The sequence below is a fragment of the Hyla sarda genome, chromosome 4, assembly GCF_029499605.1.
Source record: "Hyla sarda isolate aHylSar1 chromosome 4, aHylSar1.hap1, whole genome shotgun sequence".
Taxonomy (NCBI): Eukaryota; Metazoa; Chordata; class Amphibia; order Anura; family Hylidae; genus Hyla; species Hyla sarda.
Genome location: NC_079192.1, coordinates 394,941,213 through 394,959,545, shown reverse-complemented (window position 1 = coordinate 394,959,545; position 18,333 = coordinate 394,941,213). Strand labels below are relative to the sequence as shown.

Sequence of the window (18,333 nt, the reverse complement as noted above, 5' to 3'; positions counted from 1 at the left end):
CATGTTGGACCCTACAAGGGTTATTCCAGGGTGACAAACTGAACAGTATGTCCTTCCCACCTAAAGCCCAGCTTTTTATTCATTTATTTAAGGTATCGTAAATGAGAGTAACTTAACACTATAGTGAGACAATTAACCTGGAAGCGCGGCGTCCACCGGGTGAAAGGGGTCACTGCGAAGGCTCAGTTTCCCATGTCACCAAGGTGAAGAATTTTAGGATTTCTGCTGTTGAACTAGATCTCAACTGAGTTCAAATTTGTCCTGATATTGGTTTGTCGCCCAACAGTTGTAGCCCATCCGTCTTATCCCGGGACACGCCACATGCCGACAGCTTGTTTACGCATGGGGCAGCTTGTCCAAACTTTATGCTTGGTGTATGTGCCCTATTTGGATGTAACTTTGTTTCATCATCACCTATGTTCTACTGAATGGGGACTACAGACACCAAAATCTATCTATCTTACATCTTTCTATTGATTCCTTGATTAATGTGTATCTTTCTATTTACTATGTTTAGTCTTTACTGTAGTTCGAGCTTTATATTAATTAACTAGGAAGCTAAAGACCCAGAACATGAAATTGTGAGAGGTCTGTCTATTCATCTATCTAGTTACCTATCTCATATCTATCTACCTTTCTATCTAATATCTATCTATCTATTTATCTATCATCTAGGAAGGATGCCGCAGCACACAAAAATAGTTTAAGTGCAAAAAAACAGTGGTTTATTCCATGGTAATACAAGCAAGCTTGAACTATTTTTGTGTGCGGCGGCATCCTTCCTAGATGGTCTGACTTGCTTTGGACCAAAGCTTTTTACGCCGCTTGTACCAGGTACATTAGGATGGGCTGCTCCAATCTGATTTTTGTAGGTATCTATTTATCTATCTATCTATCTATCTATCTCATATTTATCTATCTACTATCTATCTATCTATCTATTTATCTATCTCCTATCTATCTCATATCTATCTATCTCCTATCTATCTATTATCTATTTATCTATCTCCTATCTATCTATATCTATCTCTCATATCTATCTATCGACCTATCTATCTCATATCTATATAGCATCCAGTTCGTGTCTATCTATTATTTACAGTATCTATCATTTATCTGTCTGTCTATCCTATCTATCTATCTAGATTATTAATAAGAAGTGGTATTATTAATAATAATATAAAAACAACAATAACAATATGTTAGATTATAAGATATACTACCAACAAATTCCCCAGCTATCTATCTAATATTCCCATTTATTTATTTCATTAATTAATGTGTATCTTTCGATGACTGGTTTAGTATACCTTTGTGTCAGTATTCACTGCAGTTCTAGCAATATATATATAAAATTGTGGAAGGTCACAAAAAGGATGAATAATAATTGCTTGGGGGCCTATTATAATAGCGGTTTACCTAACCGGGTAATGGGGTGGGCGACACTAGGCTTTTAGGGTGTTCGTCTTCTAATGTCCTGTAGAATCTGTTCTCTCTCTCTCCCCTTCCTCCCACCCTCTCCCTCTCACTCTCTCTCCTCCGACTCTCTCTCCTCCCCCCTCTCCCTTTCTGTCTCTCTCTCTCTATTTCTCTCCCCTTTCCTCCCTCCCTCCCCCTCCCTTTCCTCTCTCTCTCTCGTGTCCTCTCTGTCTCCGCCTCAGACTCCCCCTTCTAGCGCGCCCCCATCCTCTCGGGGCGGAGAGGTGCCCTCTCTGGTATCTCTCTCTCCCTTCCTCTCTCTCTCCCCCTCTCTCTCTTTCCCTCTGTCCTCTCTCCCCCTCTCTCTCCCCCTCTCTCTCTCTCTCCCCCCTCTCTCTCCCCCCTCTCTCTCTTTCTCTCTCTTTCCCTCTGTCTCTCTCTCTCTCTCTCCCCCCCTCTCTCCCCCCTCTCTCTCTCCCCCCTCTCTCTCTCCCTCCTCTCTCTCCCCCTCTCTCTCTTTCTCTCTCTTTCCCTCTGTCTCTTTCCCCCCCTCTCTCTCCCCCCCTCTCTCTCTCCCCCCCTCTCTCTCTCGCCCCTCTCTCTCCCCCCCTCTCTCCCCCCCTCTCTCTCTCCCCCCCCCTCTCTCTCCCCCCCCCCTCTCTCCCCCCCCCCTCCTCTCTCCCCCCCCCTCTCTCTCTCCCCCCCCTCTCTCCTTCAATTTGCACAGTCCATTGAAAGTAATTGGTGTCCAGCCATCATCTTGTCAGTCTTTTACAGTAATTCGGAAGCATTTGCTGGCTCCGTCTTCCTGTCTGACCTCAGTTCATTCTCTAAGTGCTCAGTTGCTTGTGCTGAATAATACAAGTCAGCTGTACTTTGTAAAGTGCAGCACATTTGGTGAGATCTATAAAGCATTTTAAGTGGTAAATATGGGGGGAGGAGCCTTTCTAGAATATGGTCAGCACTCAGCTTTAAGACAGCATTGTATTCCTTATTATTATAGAGCAGATCTCATTAATGGGGCCTGCCTGATACAACCAAAGGAAGTCACTAACATGTTTACCAAAAGCTTATCTGAATTTAGGAACACCGTCACTTTGAGGGGTTCCTCTACTTTTAGCTATGTTTTTTTTTTTTCAGGTGGAAGTCTATCAGCTTGCACTCATCACTTGAGTGAAACAGCTTGTGGATCATTACTAAGAAAAGTGCCTTATTCAGTGATGCATTTTACAGTGACTTCTGTTTAGGTCTTCCTACTCTGCTGGCACCAGGACATAAAAGGGGGCTCGTCCGGGATTGAAGAAAAAAAAAAAAACAGTTTACTTTTTCTTAATCACAAAAACTGTGTCACTATATAGGCTGTATATGGTATTACATTATTAATGTCAATGAGATTTATCTGCAATACCAACCAGGGTTTCATTGGGGTGCTTTTTCTGGGGAAAAAAAAAAGCAAAACAATTTTTATAAATTGTCGGTCATGGTCTAAGAGTGTATTTAAGGTAACTGCGTCAGTCCAGCTTTTGTAGCACTAGATGTCCATTATGAGCCTGTATCTATTTGCTGAACCAGAGAACAGCTACAAAGAGAGTCTCCCTTTGGAGGACCTGGCACAGTTATACATTACATATTCAGCCCTCGTGCAATTCTTCATATCACCTATGGTGGCGCTGCAGTACAAGCAAGTAGCAGATTACAGCCGATCACTCGAGGTTCTATCAATAAGTCAACCTGTGATTTGCTCCTTTTTAGAGGACTTTTCTAACACAAGATGGTAAAAATATAAGTCTAGGAGCTTGTGGATCATTTATAAACAAAGTGTCTGATTCAACTATGCGTTTTATTAGGTCTTGCTACTCTGCTGCCACCAGGACATAAAAGGGGGCTCGTCCAGGAATTTCAACGGACCTTTGCAGCACAACAATATAGTAAAAAAGGACAACCCCTTAAAGTGTACCTGTTATATAACAAAAAAATTATGCTTACATTTGTTACTCACTAGGTCATGTAGATGGTTTACATGTCTTTTTTATGTGTCTAGCTTCTGTATTTGGCTCTAAAATACCTCTGTTCTGCTGCTCATCATTCTAATATCCATTGCTCAGGAAGGAGTATGTCCGAGGCAAGCACTGAGCCCACCCACACTCACCATGCAGTCACTTCCTCCCTTAGTCTGCTGTGCTGTGTCTCTTCATCCAATCACTGCAGGCTGCTTTGTGACCCCCTCCTCTCTGTTTTCATGCTGCATCTGAAAGGGCAGGAGTGAGCACAGAGGAATGCTAGTCCTTTCTTTTCTTCCTGGACTTTGTCCTGGCCTGTGCTTCAGCTGGGACAAAGATGATGCTGCAGCCGGACAGGATTATGTTCTGGATAGTATTGGGACCCCTAGTGGTCTTTTTATTTATTTATTTTTTTATAAGCCATGAATTCTATAAAAAAAGAGATACCATTTTTTTTATGAAGTATATTAGAAAGGTTAATGTTTTGCCAAGATGTACAACATAGAAAAAGTTTTTGAATTTGACAATGCCCATTTAAAAAAAAAAAAAATTTAAAAAATAATCAGTCTATGGCCAGTTTTATATGAATATCATTGCGATCACGCATACAAGGTGAAACCATCTTGAACCGTGGATGAATTCAGATGGTAGAACAAATCCCCACCATTGAGAATGTTAAATTCGGCAGCAATTTCAGTAATTAAAAGCTTCTTTTCTCCTTTTGATACCCTTGATAAGTTGCTTTCAAACATGAAACAAATCCCCGTGGAGCCACTCATGCCTAGTGAGAGTGTTTATATTCCTCACAATAAACTCAGATAACTCACAGAATTAATAGTAGTCAAGCTAGGAATGTAATGCAGCACTGACAAATATGTTAACAGTTAACTCATGCAAGTCTAGCCCTAATGTCGATGGAATGGCTTGTACAAAACGCTGACATGGGAGCGGTGTGACTAATGCTGCCTTTATTTCACCTGTCCGTGGCTGCAATTCTTGGAAAAATGCTTTTTATTACTGCTCTGAAGTGTCAAATAGGTGTGGCTAAGGGACTGGGGTGCCCCATGCTGTTATATCTTTTCCCGCTCTTCTACACCGCTAGACATCTTATCCCCTATCCAAAGGATAGTGATGATGCAGGGCAGAGGCTCGTGATGTCACGGCCATGCCCCCTCAATGCAAGTCTATGGGAGGGGGCGTGACGGCGGTCACGCCCCCTCCCATAGACTTGCATTGAGGGTGTGTGGTCTTGACGTCACAAGCGGGGCATGGTCGTGTTGTCACAAGCCTCCGGCGCTGCACCCAATGCTATAAAAGAATTCTGGGTGCAGCAGGAAGATCGCAGGGGTCCCCAGTGGCGGGATCACCGCGATCAGACATCTTATCCCCTATCCTTTGGATAGGGGATAAGATGTTTAGGGACGGAGTACCCCTTTAACAGTGGAAAACAAATATATCTGCAGTTTGGTATTGGTTTTATTGGTGACCGATTCCCTTTAATTGACAGAGAAAGACCATAGATTGTTACAGTCTCTAAGAAGAGATGGAATATGACTCCACCCCAGAAACCAGTACAGAAGAGCTAATATTAAGTTTCCATTCCTCGAATAATAATAATTAGACTGTTTATTCTGTCTCAGTCCATACGCAAACATGTAGAAATAAAAGAAATTAGAGGACTCTGCTTATTCCGGTACAGTCTATACAGCAAAGCTGACAGTAGAGTTGTAGATAAATAAGAAATAAGACTCTGCTCTTCCTGCCATAGTTCATGCAAGCTGACAAAAGAGCTGACAAAAACAAACAAACAGAAATGTGATGACCCTGATTATTCTACCCTAGACTAAGCAGGAAAGCTGACAAGATTACAGTAGACCGTAAAAAAAATTAGCCCCCTGCTCTTCATGTCCCAGTCTATACAGCAAAGCCGACAAGAGAGCTATAGAAAAATAAGAAATGGGAGTACTATGCTCTTACTGTCTCAGTCTATACAGAAAAGCTGACAAAAGAGCTGTAGAAAACAGGAAAAGCTGACAACTAAGCAGCAGAAATAAAAAAAAACTTCAGCTTGTGTTGCGAGTTTTTGTATAAACTTAAATATTTCAGGATTTATTTTTATGAACAAAAATAGAATATTGTAAAAAAATAAACAAAAATCTGAAATATGTAATTTTCTGATGATACATCATTCCCATCATTAATGACTCCATCCCATTTACCATCATTAACAAGTGTAAGCCTGAAGTTGTCCAATACAATGAACTTTACAGGCCCCACAAAGTCATCTTTCCCAGTATCTGTTCATTAGACGTTTACAGTTTCCCAACCAGTGTGCCTCCAGCTGTTGTAAAACTACAACTCCCAGCATGCCCAGACAGCCAACTTTGGGTATCCCTGACTTGTATTTGGTCTTCTTAACCGGACCAGGACCTAGGGGAAAACGATGGCCGGTTTTCATTGTGTGCAATCAGGCCCTTAAAACTTCTCCTGACTGCTCCCTTCACTATAGTGGCCAATCGGCCAGAGAGTAATAGGCTAGGTGTCAGACTTTGGCTATCACTCTCAACTCCACAACAACCTAAGGACAGGTGACCAGGTTTTATAGACCCTGATTCTCATGCACCTGGCATGTGCTTTGCCCCTTAAAGGAACCTAACTCTTTTGTGTAACCTCTGCTGCACGTGTGTAGCGTGTTAACCATTGTTGTACATTGCAGTTAAACAGGGAACAATACACAGAAGTACACATATAAAATAAAGACATCTTTTACTGGTATTAAAGGCAAGAGCGTTCATCCACTAGCCAAGTTTTTTACCTGTTTTGGGACATCGCGTCCGCATGTAAAAAAAAATTTGCAAAAACATTAAATCTACAAAATAAAATGAAAAGGTGTATGTGTGTATCTTTGGTGGTTCTAAGTGTACAATGTTGTCACCCATTTCCGCCTCACACTTCAATAAGACAATTGGGCATAAAAACTAGTGTACTAGGATTGGACAAAATACTGTAGACCTCCAGACCCAATGGAACTAACTTCAGGATCCAGTCTGACTTTTTAGGGACCTTGTGGAATAACATTCATAGCTCTTAAAGGGGTATTCTGGGCAAAAACGTTTTATCCCCTATCCAAAGGATAGAGGATAAGAGGTCTGATCACAGAGGGGCCCGCTGCTGGGACCCCCCGCGATCTCCCTGCAGCACCCGCATTCTATGCAGGGACTGCGTCTCTAGTTTCGGAAACCTCCGGGTTTCGGGGACGTGATGTCACGCCACGCCCCCTCTATTCATGTCTATGGGAGGGGGCGTGACGGCCGTCACGCCCCCTCCCATAGACATGAATTGAGGGGGAAGTGGCGTGACATCAGGTCCCCAGTGCCTGAAACCCAGAGGTTTCCGAAACTAGAGACGCAGTCCCTGCATAGAATGAGGGTCCTGCAGGGAGATCGCAGGGGGTCCCAGCAGCGGGCCCCTCTGTGATCAGACCTCTTATCCCCTATCCTTTGGATAGGGGATAAATGTTTTTGCCCGGAATACCCCTTTAATAAAATACAACCCAAAAATTTGGCCAGGGTTGCAAAATCCAAGGACGCAAGGGGAAGATTTATCAAAACCCGTCCATAGGAAAAGTTGCTGAGTTGCCCATAGCAACCAATCAGATGGCTACTTTCATTTTTCAGAGGCCTTTTTCAAAAATGAAAGCAGTGATCTGATTGGTTGCTATGGGCAACTCAGCAACTTTTCCTCTGGACAGATTTTGATAAATCTCCCCCCAAAAGTTTATGTTATCTCTCGAATCCCACGCTGATTCTCCATTCAGGTTGCGGTCTACACCCTAGTCGTCCATTTGGAGCGGACGTCACATGACTGCTGCAGAGGTCATGTGCTATACTCTGGGCGTCATGGTTCCCATTACTGAGCGGTGATGCCCCGAGTATGGCACATGACCGCCAAAGCAGCTGATTGGCTGCAGCCGTCACATAACATCCACCCAAAAAAGGAAGACCAGGGTGCTGACCTATTGGAGGATTAGTGTGGGATGCATTTAGGAAAAAATTTAAATACTAAAACCTGGATAACCGCTTTTATACACCAAATTTAGTGCCTTTGACTTTGCTACATTTGTGATCCGGTGGAGGATTACTCCAAGGTAAGCACGGTAGAGAACCAGCGGTGCCATGGATCCAGGGATCATTTCTGAATCTACTCAGGCCGAGATGTAAGTAAAATGTTGGGGCCCATTACAAAAATCTAAATGAGGCCCCTACTGGTTTTGGTTCAAGGCAACAGCTTCTGTCCTATGTGTATAATTATAATGATAACAATTATAATAAAGTTAAAAGTGAAAGTGTATGTTCTGTATAAACAGTGTGGGCCTTCAGTAACATTTACTATGGTTGGAATACTACAGGTTTTTTGCCCATATTATGCACACTAACCATCACTAGTCCTACAGTTTTATTCCAGCACAGCTGCATCTATGGATTTTTGTTACTGTAACTGGGTCATGTGGTCAGAAGTATAATCAGAAGGCAACCTCACCTATAAGATTGCTCCTGCTAGCTACCAGACCCCTCCACTCCCAGCTCTATCTGTATACCTCTGCTATCTCTATGGGATCAGGATATATAGTAGTTATACACCTCCCCTCCTGCTCTATCTGTATACTGCTGCTGCTATCTCTATGGGATCAGGACATATAGTAGTTATACACCTCCCCTTCAGCTCTCTCTGTATACTGCTGCTATCTCTATGGGATCAGGATATATAGTAGTTATACACCTCCCCTCCAGCTCTATCTGTATACTGCTGCTATCTCTATAGGATCAGGATATATAGTAGTTATACACCTCCCCTTCAGCTCTATCTGTATACTGCTGCTGCTGTCTCTGTGGAATCAGGATATATAGTAGTTATACACCTCCCCTCCAGCTCTATCTGTATACTGCTGCTGCTATCTCTATGGGATCAGGATATATAATAGCTATACACCTCCCCCTCCAGCTCTATCTGTATACTGCTGCTGCTATCTCTATGAGATAAGGATTTATAGTGGTTATACTCCTCTCCTTCAGCTCTATCTGTTTACTGCTGCTGTCTCTGTGGTATCAGGATACATAGTAGTTATACATGTCCCCCGAGGCTTTGCTCACATGTATTTTTGTCATGATTTTCTCAAAATTGTGACAAAAATTTACCATTTACAGCAATTTACAGAAAAACTTACCTTTTCAAAGTTTTTGGAAAATTTCAGCACAAACATGGCCAAAATGCTGTAAAAACCTGTCAAAAATACAGTAAATATGCAATATGTGAACGCAACCTAAAGACGTTAAGGGTGCGTTCACACGTGCGCATTTTTGCTGCAGATTTGCTTCTGCAGATTTTGCTGCCCATTAAAGTCAATGGGCAACAAAATCTGCAGCAGCAAGATCTGCAGCAAATATACGCACATGTGAACGCACCCTAAAGGGGTATTCCACTGCCCCAGCTTCTGGAACATTCAGTTCCGAACGCTGGGTGCGGGCTGCGGGGGTCGTGATGTCGCGGCTATGTCCCTTGTGACATCACTCCATGCCCCCTAAATGAAAGTCTATTGGGAGGGGGTGTGGTAGACATGCATTAAGGGGGCGTGGCGTGACATTGCGAGGGGCATGGCCATGATGTCACAATCCCCGCAGCCCGCACATAGCGTTTGGAGCTGAATATTCCTGAAGCAGGGGCAGTGGGATACCCCTTTAAATCTTTATAAAACACCCAACTGTAATTATACATCTAATCACATTCTAATGGTAATATTTCACAAAGTAGTGTGAACTGATACCAACCCTCTTATGATTCGCAGCAGTTTAGGTTCCTGGTTGCAGAGTCTAGCCAAGACATTATATTGATCTCATTAGTGTGAATTGTAGTGATGAGACGCCACCCCCTCTTTCTGCAAAGCCAGTTGATTCATGAGAAACATAGGCAACATGATAAGATCATTTCTGTTCTCAATCAAGAATCACTGAATCCATGCCTACCTTATCAACTAAAAACAGGTAAGGACAGAAATACACAAGAACCTCCACATTATTCTATCCTGCACTATAAAGGCAAAAAAACATAAAGAATGCTTAACCTAAAATGCTTCTATAAATGGAGTTACACGAATGAACAATTTTTTTAACTTAAAAATTGGATTATGCCCAAAAAAAAAAAATAATAATACATGAAGAAAGAAAAATGTTCACATTATGAAGAACTCACATACATCAAGTTGGCTTCTGTACATTATGGATGAAGAATCTGAAGGGTAATGAAGATATGAAGATCCGGTTCTGCAAGTAGCAGGTAAGGAGGATGGGGAGCATGAGTACTTCTATTAGAGCCCAAACTACAGGGCAGTACTGCCGTCAGAAGCCCGGGCCAATTTAACGTAAGACGGGCCCCTTGCTACTGGCTCTGACCCCTTGAGAGCCCAGACAGTTCGGCAGTATGTGGCCGGGCCCCTACATTTCTGGTGGCGGTCCTAAAGAACTGTAAATAGTAAATGTCTATGTAGAACCCTGTCAGGGCCTAAGGGTCTATTCACACAGCGGAATTTCCGCCTCAAATTAACCCCTTAAGGACGAAGCCCATCTTAACCTTATGGACCAGGCCAATTTTATTTTTGCGTTTTTTCCTCCTCGCCTTCTAAAACCCATAACTCTTTTATATTCCCATCTACAGACCCATATAAGGGCTTGTTTTTTGCGTGACCAATTGTACTTTGTAATGAAACCTCTCATTTTACCAGAAAATGTACGGCGAACCCAAAAAAAAAAAATTTTAGGGAGGACATTTTTATGAAAACCAAAATGTTGCACATTTTGGAGGGTTTCGTTTTCACACTGTACACTTTACGGTAGAAATGACATGTGTTCTATATTCTGTGGGTCAATACGATTCAAATGATATCCATGGCTAGATACTTGTATATTTTTGTACCGCTTAAAAAAAATCTAAAACTTTTTGTACAAAATCAGTAATCTAAAATTGGCCTATTTTGACCACCTATAACTTTTTCGTTTTTCCGTATATAGGATGATATCAGGGCTCATTTTTTGCGCCGTCATCTGTACTTTTTATCGATACCACATTTGCATATATAAAATTTTTAATATCATTTTATATATATTTTTTTTTTTTTATAAAATGTAACAAAAAAATGAATTTTTGGACTTTTTTTTATTTTTTACGTTTACGCCGTTCACCGTACGGGATCGTTAACATTATATTTTGATAGATCGGACATTTACACATGCGGCGATACCAAATATGTTTATAAAAAAAAAAATTACGCTTTTTGGGGTAAAATGGGAAAAACTGACAATTTTCATTCTTATTGGGGGAGGGGAATTTTCACTTTTTTTTAAACATTTTATTTTTACTTTTTTCAACTTTTGTTTTACACTTTTTATGTCCCCATAGGGGACTATCTATAGCAATCATTTGATTGCTAATACTGTTCAGTGCTATGCATAGGACATAGCACTGATCAGTAGTGTTGAGCGGCATAGGCCATATTCGAATTCGCGAATATTCGCGAATATATGGACGAATATTCATCATATATTCGCGAATATGCGCGTTTTATTTTCACATGTGCAAATATTCACGTGCGTGAAAATTAACATGCGAAAATCTACCTATGTAAAAATTCATATATGCGAAAATTAGCATATACAAATATTCGCATATGCGAAAATTCGCACACCGGTCTCACACAGTAGTATTAGAGCCTTCTTTACACCACACAAGCTGGAAGCAGAGAGGGATGATCACTGTGATGTGTACTGTGGAAAAAAAAAATTTATAAAAAAAAAAAAAATATATTCGTAATTACGAATATATAGTGCTGTATTCGCGAATTCGCGAATATGCGATATTCGCGAATAAAGTTCGTATTGCGAATATTCGCGAGCAACACTACTGATCAGTATTATCGGTGATCTTCTGCTCTGGCCTGCTCGATCTCAGACCCGAGCAGGAGACGCCGGGAGACGGACGGAGGCAGGTGAGGGGACCTCCGTCCGCCATTACAATAATTGGATCGCTGCGGCAGCGCTGCGGGCAATCCAATCATCTTTTTTAACGTGCGCATTGCTGCAGATGCCGTGATCACGGCATCTGAGGGGTTAATGGCGGACATCCTCGTGATCGCGGATGTTGGCCATTACCGGCGGGTTCTCGGCTGCCGGAACCTGTGTATGATGTGAGCACCGCTCCGATGCTCACGGTCATACACAGGACATAAATGTACGTCCTGGTGCGCTAAGTACCGCCAAACCAGAATGTACATTTACGTCCTGGGTCGTTAAGGGGTTAAAGTCCAATAGACTTCTCTGGGTTTCCGCACTCCCATTCAACCTTCTGAAATTCCACCTCAAATTACAGCCCATAGACTTCTATGGGATTCCGCACTCCCATTCAACCTTCTGAAATTCCGCTTGCGGAATTTCAGAAGGTTGAATGGGAGTGCGGAATCCCATAGAAGTCTATGGACTTTACTTTAAGGCGGAATTTCGCAAGCAGAATTTCAGAAGGTTGAATGGGAGTGCGGAATCCCATAGAAGTCTACAGGCTTTACTTTAAGGCGGAATTTCGCAAGCGGAATTTCAGAAGGTTGAATGGGAGTGCGGAATCCCATAGAGGTCTATGAGCTTTAATTTAAGGCGAAATTCTGCTTTGTGAATTGACCCTAAGGGTCTATTCACACAGGCGGAATTTCCACTTGCCGAATTCCACCTCAAATGAAAGCCCAATAGACTTCTATGGGATTCCACACTTCTGAAATTCCGCATGCGGAATTTCCGCACCAATTCCACACCAATTCCACACAAAATCTCCACAAGCCAGAAACCACCCAAGGAAGCGGAATTGGTGCGGAAATTCCGCCGGTGTGAATAGACCGTAAGGGTCTATTCACACGGGCGGAATTCCGCTTGAAATGAAAGCCCATAGACTTCTATGGGAGTGAGGAAACCCATAGAAGGCTTTCATTTCAGATGGAATTCCGCCGGTGTGAATAGACCCTTACTCCTCAAAGACGTCATCACAGAACTACACCCTCTGCATTCCATGATGTGGGGCGGATCTTGCACAATGCGGTCTCTCTCTACATGTCTCGTATCAATGGCAGAACGCTCACACTGACTGTCCAGGGTAAGGCTAAGTTCCACGTTTTTGCACTACATTTCCCGTATACATTTTCAGTTTGAAAACCGTACTAAACCATATTGAAAACCGTATGCATTGACTCTCCATTGAAAACCCTATGCCAAAAGATGCATCAGGCTGTGTCAGTTTTGCATCCTGTACGGTTTTGTCAGTTTTTTTCCCGTATCCAAAACTGTAGCTTACCATGGTTTTTGGTCCGGGTGAAAAACCGTATAGAAACGTGTATATATATATTTTTTAACATGGGAGTCAATGAGAACCTTACAGAAACGTATGTGCGTACGGTTCCATACGGTTTTCACCGTACGGTTTTTGATTTTTCACACTTTTTTTCTTGGAATTTCAATCAAACAAGTGAAACTTTATCCATAATGGAATGAAAAGTTAAAAACGTACCGTATTTATCGGGGTATACCACGCACCGGCCTATAACACGCACCCTCATTTTACCAAGGATATTTGGGTAAAAAAAGTTTTTTACCCAAATATCCATGATAAAATGAGGGTGCGTGTGTGCGCGTGTATACCCCGATATACCCCCAGGAGAGGCCGTCGCTGCCCGCTTCTCTCCCCCTGCCTTTCCTGGGGTCTAGAGCGCTGCTGTCGGCCCTTTTCACCCCCTGGTTATCGGCGCCGCTGCCCGTTCTGTCCCCCTGACTATCGGTGCCGGCGCCGATAGCCAGGGGGAGAGAAGCAGCGCCGACAGCCTAAAAAGTGCGTGTTATACGCCGATAAATACGGTATACGTTTTTTCTTAAAAAACGGATGCAACCGGACATCATTTTTCAAACCGTACACAGATTAAAATTTGTACACACGTTTTGATACAGTTTAGTCCGGTTTTGAGGAATCCGTTTATCAGAAACCTGATACGGGAACTGTATTGCAAAAACGTGGTGTGAACCCAACCTAAGAAACAAGAGTTCAGAGAAAGTGAAGATGTAGTCACCTAGGGGGTTATTTATCAAAACCTGTGCAAAGGAAAAGTTGCCCAGTTGCCCATAGCAACCAATCAGATTGCTACTTTCATTTTGCAGAGGCCTTGTTAAAAATGAAAGAAGCAATCTGATTGGTTGCTATGGGCAACTGGGCAACTTTTTCTCTGGACCGGTTTTGATTAATCTCCCCCATAGACTTGTCATTCGAGGACGGAGACCGGGAGGCCACATGCGCACTTCCCTACTTGAAAAATGAAACTCCGAAGGAAAGAAAAGGCTACATATCTATTCCTTCAAGGGTGCTATTTTATGTGCATATAACCCCATGTGTCAAAATGGGCCCCTTATACAGAGAACAGGGGAACCTGATTACTTTTACCGCCACATCCTTTCTTTGACATTTGGAACAATGCCTCACGTTCTAGTGCAGTTCCACTGAAAAAGGGAACAGGTGTTTGTCACGCATTGTCAAAGGGGATGATACCTCCCTCTCTTCCAAGGGCCCCATAGCAACTGCCTCTATTGCCTGTACACCTTTGATTGTATAGTGATTTTCTGACATTTTCCATGGTTGGTATTTTTCTATGGCAGTCTTTATTTTTATGAGGCAGTTTCTCTGGAGTGGGGAGTTCCTTACAGGTTTGTGCCGCCCATTGATACCTCTCTGTCTTAGGGGAGGTTCACACGGGTGGATTTTTTTGCGGGTTTTCTGCTGCGTATTTGAAAGGGGGGCGGGCTCTTCTCGGCTGCCCGCAGCAGATTTTCCGCGGCGGAATTTACGCTGCAGAAAATCCGCCGCATTCCCTACTGACTTCAATGGGGCTTGCGGCGGATTTTATTCAGCGTAAATTCCGCCGCAGAGAATCAGCCGAGAAGAGCCCGCCCCCCTTTCAAATACGCAGCGGAAAACTCACAAAAAAATCCGCCCGTGTGAACGTACCCTAAGGGTGCAGTCACACCACATTTTTGCAATACAGTTCCCGTATCAGGTTTTTGATGAGAAACTGATTCCTCAAAATCGGACTAAACTGTATAAAAACGTGTGTACAAATTTTAACCCGTATACGGTTAAAAACCGCATACGGTTTAAAAAATGATGTCCGGTTGCATCAACTTTTTGAGAAAAAAAACATACGTTTTTAACTTTTGCCTCCATTATGAAGAAAGTTTCACTTGTTTGATTGAAATTCCAAGAAAAAAAACTGTGCAAAGTCAAAAACCGTATGGTGCAAACCGGATGGAACCGTACACACGGTTTAATACGGTTTTTCACCTGGACCAAAAACCATGGTAGGCTACGGTTTTGGGTACGGGAGAAAAACTGACAAAACCGTACAGGATGCAAAACGGACACAATCGGATGCATCTTTTGGCATACGGTATTCAATGGAGAGTCAATGTATACGGTTTTCAATATGGGTCCGTACGGTTTTCACATGGAAAACGTATATGGGAACTGTATTGCAAAAACGTGGTGTGAATGCAGCCTTACAAGGGCCCCATAGCATCTGCCAGGTCTAAATCTATGGCCTATACACCCTCGATTGATTTTCCATCACTACCCAGGGTTGCAATTTGCAATGACAGTCTTTATATTAAAGGGGTACTCCGGTGGAAAACTTTATTTTATTTTTTTTTAAATCAACTGGTGCCAGAAAGTGAAACAGATTTGTAAATTACTTCCATAAAAAAATCTTTACCCTTCCAGTACTTCTTAGCAGCTGTATGCTACAGAGAAAATTCTTTTCTTTTTGAATTTCTTTTTTTTGTCTTGTCCACAGTGCTCTCTACTGACACCTGATGATCGTATCAGGAACTGTCCAGAGCAGGAGAAAATCCCCATACCCATAGCAAACCTGTGCTGCTCTGGACAGTTCCTGACACGGACAGAGGTGTCAGCAGAGAGCACTGTGGGCAAGATAAAAAAGAAATTCAAAAAGAAAAATAATTTCCTCTGTATTGTACAGCAGCTAATAAGTACCCAAAGGATTAAGATTTTTTAAGAGAAGTAAATTACAAATCTGAAAAATCCTGTAGTAGTCACAGCACCGATAAAACATCCATTTATTAGAAATCCATTCAAAAATCCACAAAATACAATAGGTGCAAACCAGCATGATAGAGGTTAAAACCTCCCCCTCTGACACGTTTCCGCCCTACCGGGCCTTAATCGTCTATGATAGAGGTTGAAACTGCCCCCTCTGACGCGTTTCTGCCCTACTGGGCCTTAATCATCTATGATAGAGGTCGAAACCTCCCCCCTCTGACGCGTTTCAGCCCTACCGGGCCTTAATCATCTATGATAGAGGTCGAAACCTCCCCCTTCTGACTCGTTTCTGCCCTACCGGGCCTTAATCATAGATGAACTGATTGCACGAGCACGGAGAAGGTGAGCTCTTTCCAATTTTTCCTTTACTTTGTAAATTACAAATCTGTTTAACTTTATGGCACCAGTTCATTAAAAAAAAAAAATTTTTATAAAAAATAAAAAAGTTTTCCACTTTTTTCAATTTACCCCTTTAAAAATGCAGTTCCTCTGGAGTGGGGAGTTCCTCACAGGTTTTTGCCACCTATTGGCAAATGGTATGACCCATAACATCTGCCACGTCTATGGCCTATACGCCAGTGGTCTTCAAACTGCGGACCTCCAGATGTTGCAAAACTACAACTCCCAGCATGCCCGGACAGCCAACGGCTGTCCGGGCATGCTGGGAGTTGTAGTTTTGCAACATCTGGAGGTCCGCAGGTTGGAGACCACTGCTATATGCCCTTGATGGTATGTTGATTTTCCAGGGTTGGTATTTTCTATGGCATTCTTTGTATTTTATTAGCGGTCCTGCCGCCATATGTTCTGTTTTTACAGCAATTTTCCGCAATTTACAGCGATTATGCCAGTTACTGTTAAACGGGCCATTTTACCATGATTTCAGTAATTTTCTATATAAAAAAAATAAAATAAAATGTATTGCTGCAAAAATGTAAAAATTTGATAAGAAATGGAAAAAAAAAAAAGTTAGGCAAAACCTAAAGTTGGACCTGACTATTTTTTCTGCTCCAGTTTTTCGAGCTGACCTCGTTTAACCTTACAGACGACTGAGACAAATGCTGCTGCTCTCGCCCGCACAGGTCTCCAGGCCCTCGTTCACCTCCTTTAATATGGCCCAAAGTAAACAGGCAATTGGTACAGTTCAAAACTTTTTATTTGCCTTCCAACTCCAAGTCCATATTTTCCTGCCAAGAATGATAGTAAAAGTCTTGTTTCTACAATGAACCCTTTCACAACTTGACCCTTTCTGTTTATATTTCACTGCTTAATATTAGTGTGTGCAGAACCTATACTGATTTAAAGAAGCACTCCGCTTTTTTGTTGTTGCCTATAGCATGCGCACTCATCACCACTATTCCTCACTATGCCCTGTAAACTACAGGATTGCATCATCACCTATTTATTAGCACTTGCCAGCTCTCAGATCCCTCCCTTTCCAGCTCTATCTGTATACTGCTGCTGCTATCTCTGTGTGATCAGGATATATATTGCAGTTATACATCTCCCCTCTAGCTCTATCTGTATACTGCTGCTGCTATCTCTATGGTCTCAGGATATATATAGTAGTTATACACCTCCCCTCCAGCTCTATCTGTATACTGCTGCTGCTATCTCTGTGTGACCAGGATATATATATAGCATTTATACACCTCCCCTCCAGCTCCATCTGTATACTGCTGCTGCTGTCTCTATGGGATCAGGATATATATATTAGTTACACACCTCCCCTCCAGCTCTATCTGTATACTGCAGCCATCTCTATGGTATCAGTATATATAGTATTTATACTCCTCCCCACCAGCTCTATCTGTATACAGCTTCTGCTTTCTCTATGGGATCAGGATATATAGTATTTATACACATCCCCTCCAGCTTTATCTGTATACAGCTGCTGCTATCTCAATGGGATCAGGATATATAGTAGTTATACAGCTCCCCTCCAGCTCTATCTGTATACTGCTGCTGCTGTCTCTATGGGATCAGGATAGATAGAGCTGGAGAGGAGGTGTACAACTACTATCTGTATACTGCTGTTATCTCTGTGGGATCAGTATGTATAGTATTTATACTCCTCCCCGCCAGCTCTCTCTGTATACTGCTGCTGCTATCTCTATGGGATCAGTATGTATAGTATTTATACTCCTCCCTGCTAGCTCTATCTGTATACTGCTACTGCTCTTTCCATGGGATCAGGATAGATAGTAGTTGTACACATCCTCTCCAGCTCTATCTGTATACTGCTGCTGCTGTCTCCATTGCAGGGGTTCTCAACCGGTGGTACCCATACCCCTAGAGGTACACCATGGGTTGTGCAGGGGTACGCCAATGCGTTGACAAATACCGGCCATGCATTGGCCAGTATTTGTCAGCACATTGCGGGGGATGGCCATGGCAGCTCTCTGTAAAGTACCGTGACCGGAGCTGCGTAGTTGCCAGGCAGATGTGTGACTTCCCCTGATGTTGCGTGACGTCCCCTGACATTGTGTGGAGGTGCCGCACAGCGCAGGAGGATGTCACCCATCAGTGCGGCCCCACTGAACGGGACTTCGGAAATGGGATGCGCTGTATACCCGAACAGCCCGGGTAGGCTTAAAAAAAAAATTATAATAAGTGTATGGGAGGGAGGGATGTAATGGCACAAGGGGATTAAGATTGAGGGGGGGGGGGGTGCAATGATTATTCCCCCCCATGTTTTTTTTTATATAACTGTTTATTTATTCAAGTTTTGTCG

The 18,333-nt window shown here is 42.7% G+C and overlaps 1 long non-coding RNA gene across 1 annotated transcript in view; it reads left to right on the top strand.

The window, feature by feature from the left end:
* Positions 1-7,354: 7,354 nt before the first annotated feature.
* The window catches only part of LOC130367116 (uncharacterized), a 45,104-nt gene continuing 34,125 nt past the window's right edge, over positions 7,355-18,333 (top strand). Inside the window, exons 1-2 of the long non-coding RNA XR_008892085.1 lie at positions 7,355-7,635; positions 9,262-9,457. This is a non-coding gene — a long non-coding RNA (uncharacterized LOC130367116). The remainder of the gene's footprint in view (positions 7,636-9,261; positions 9,458-18,333) is intronic.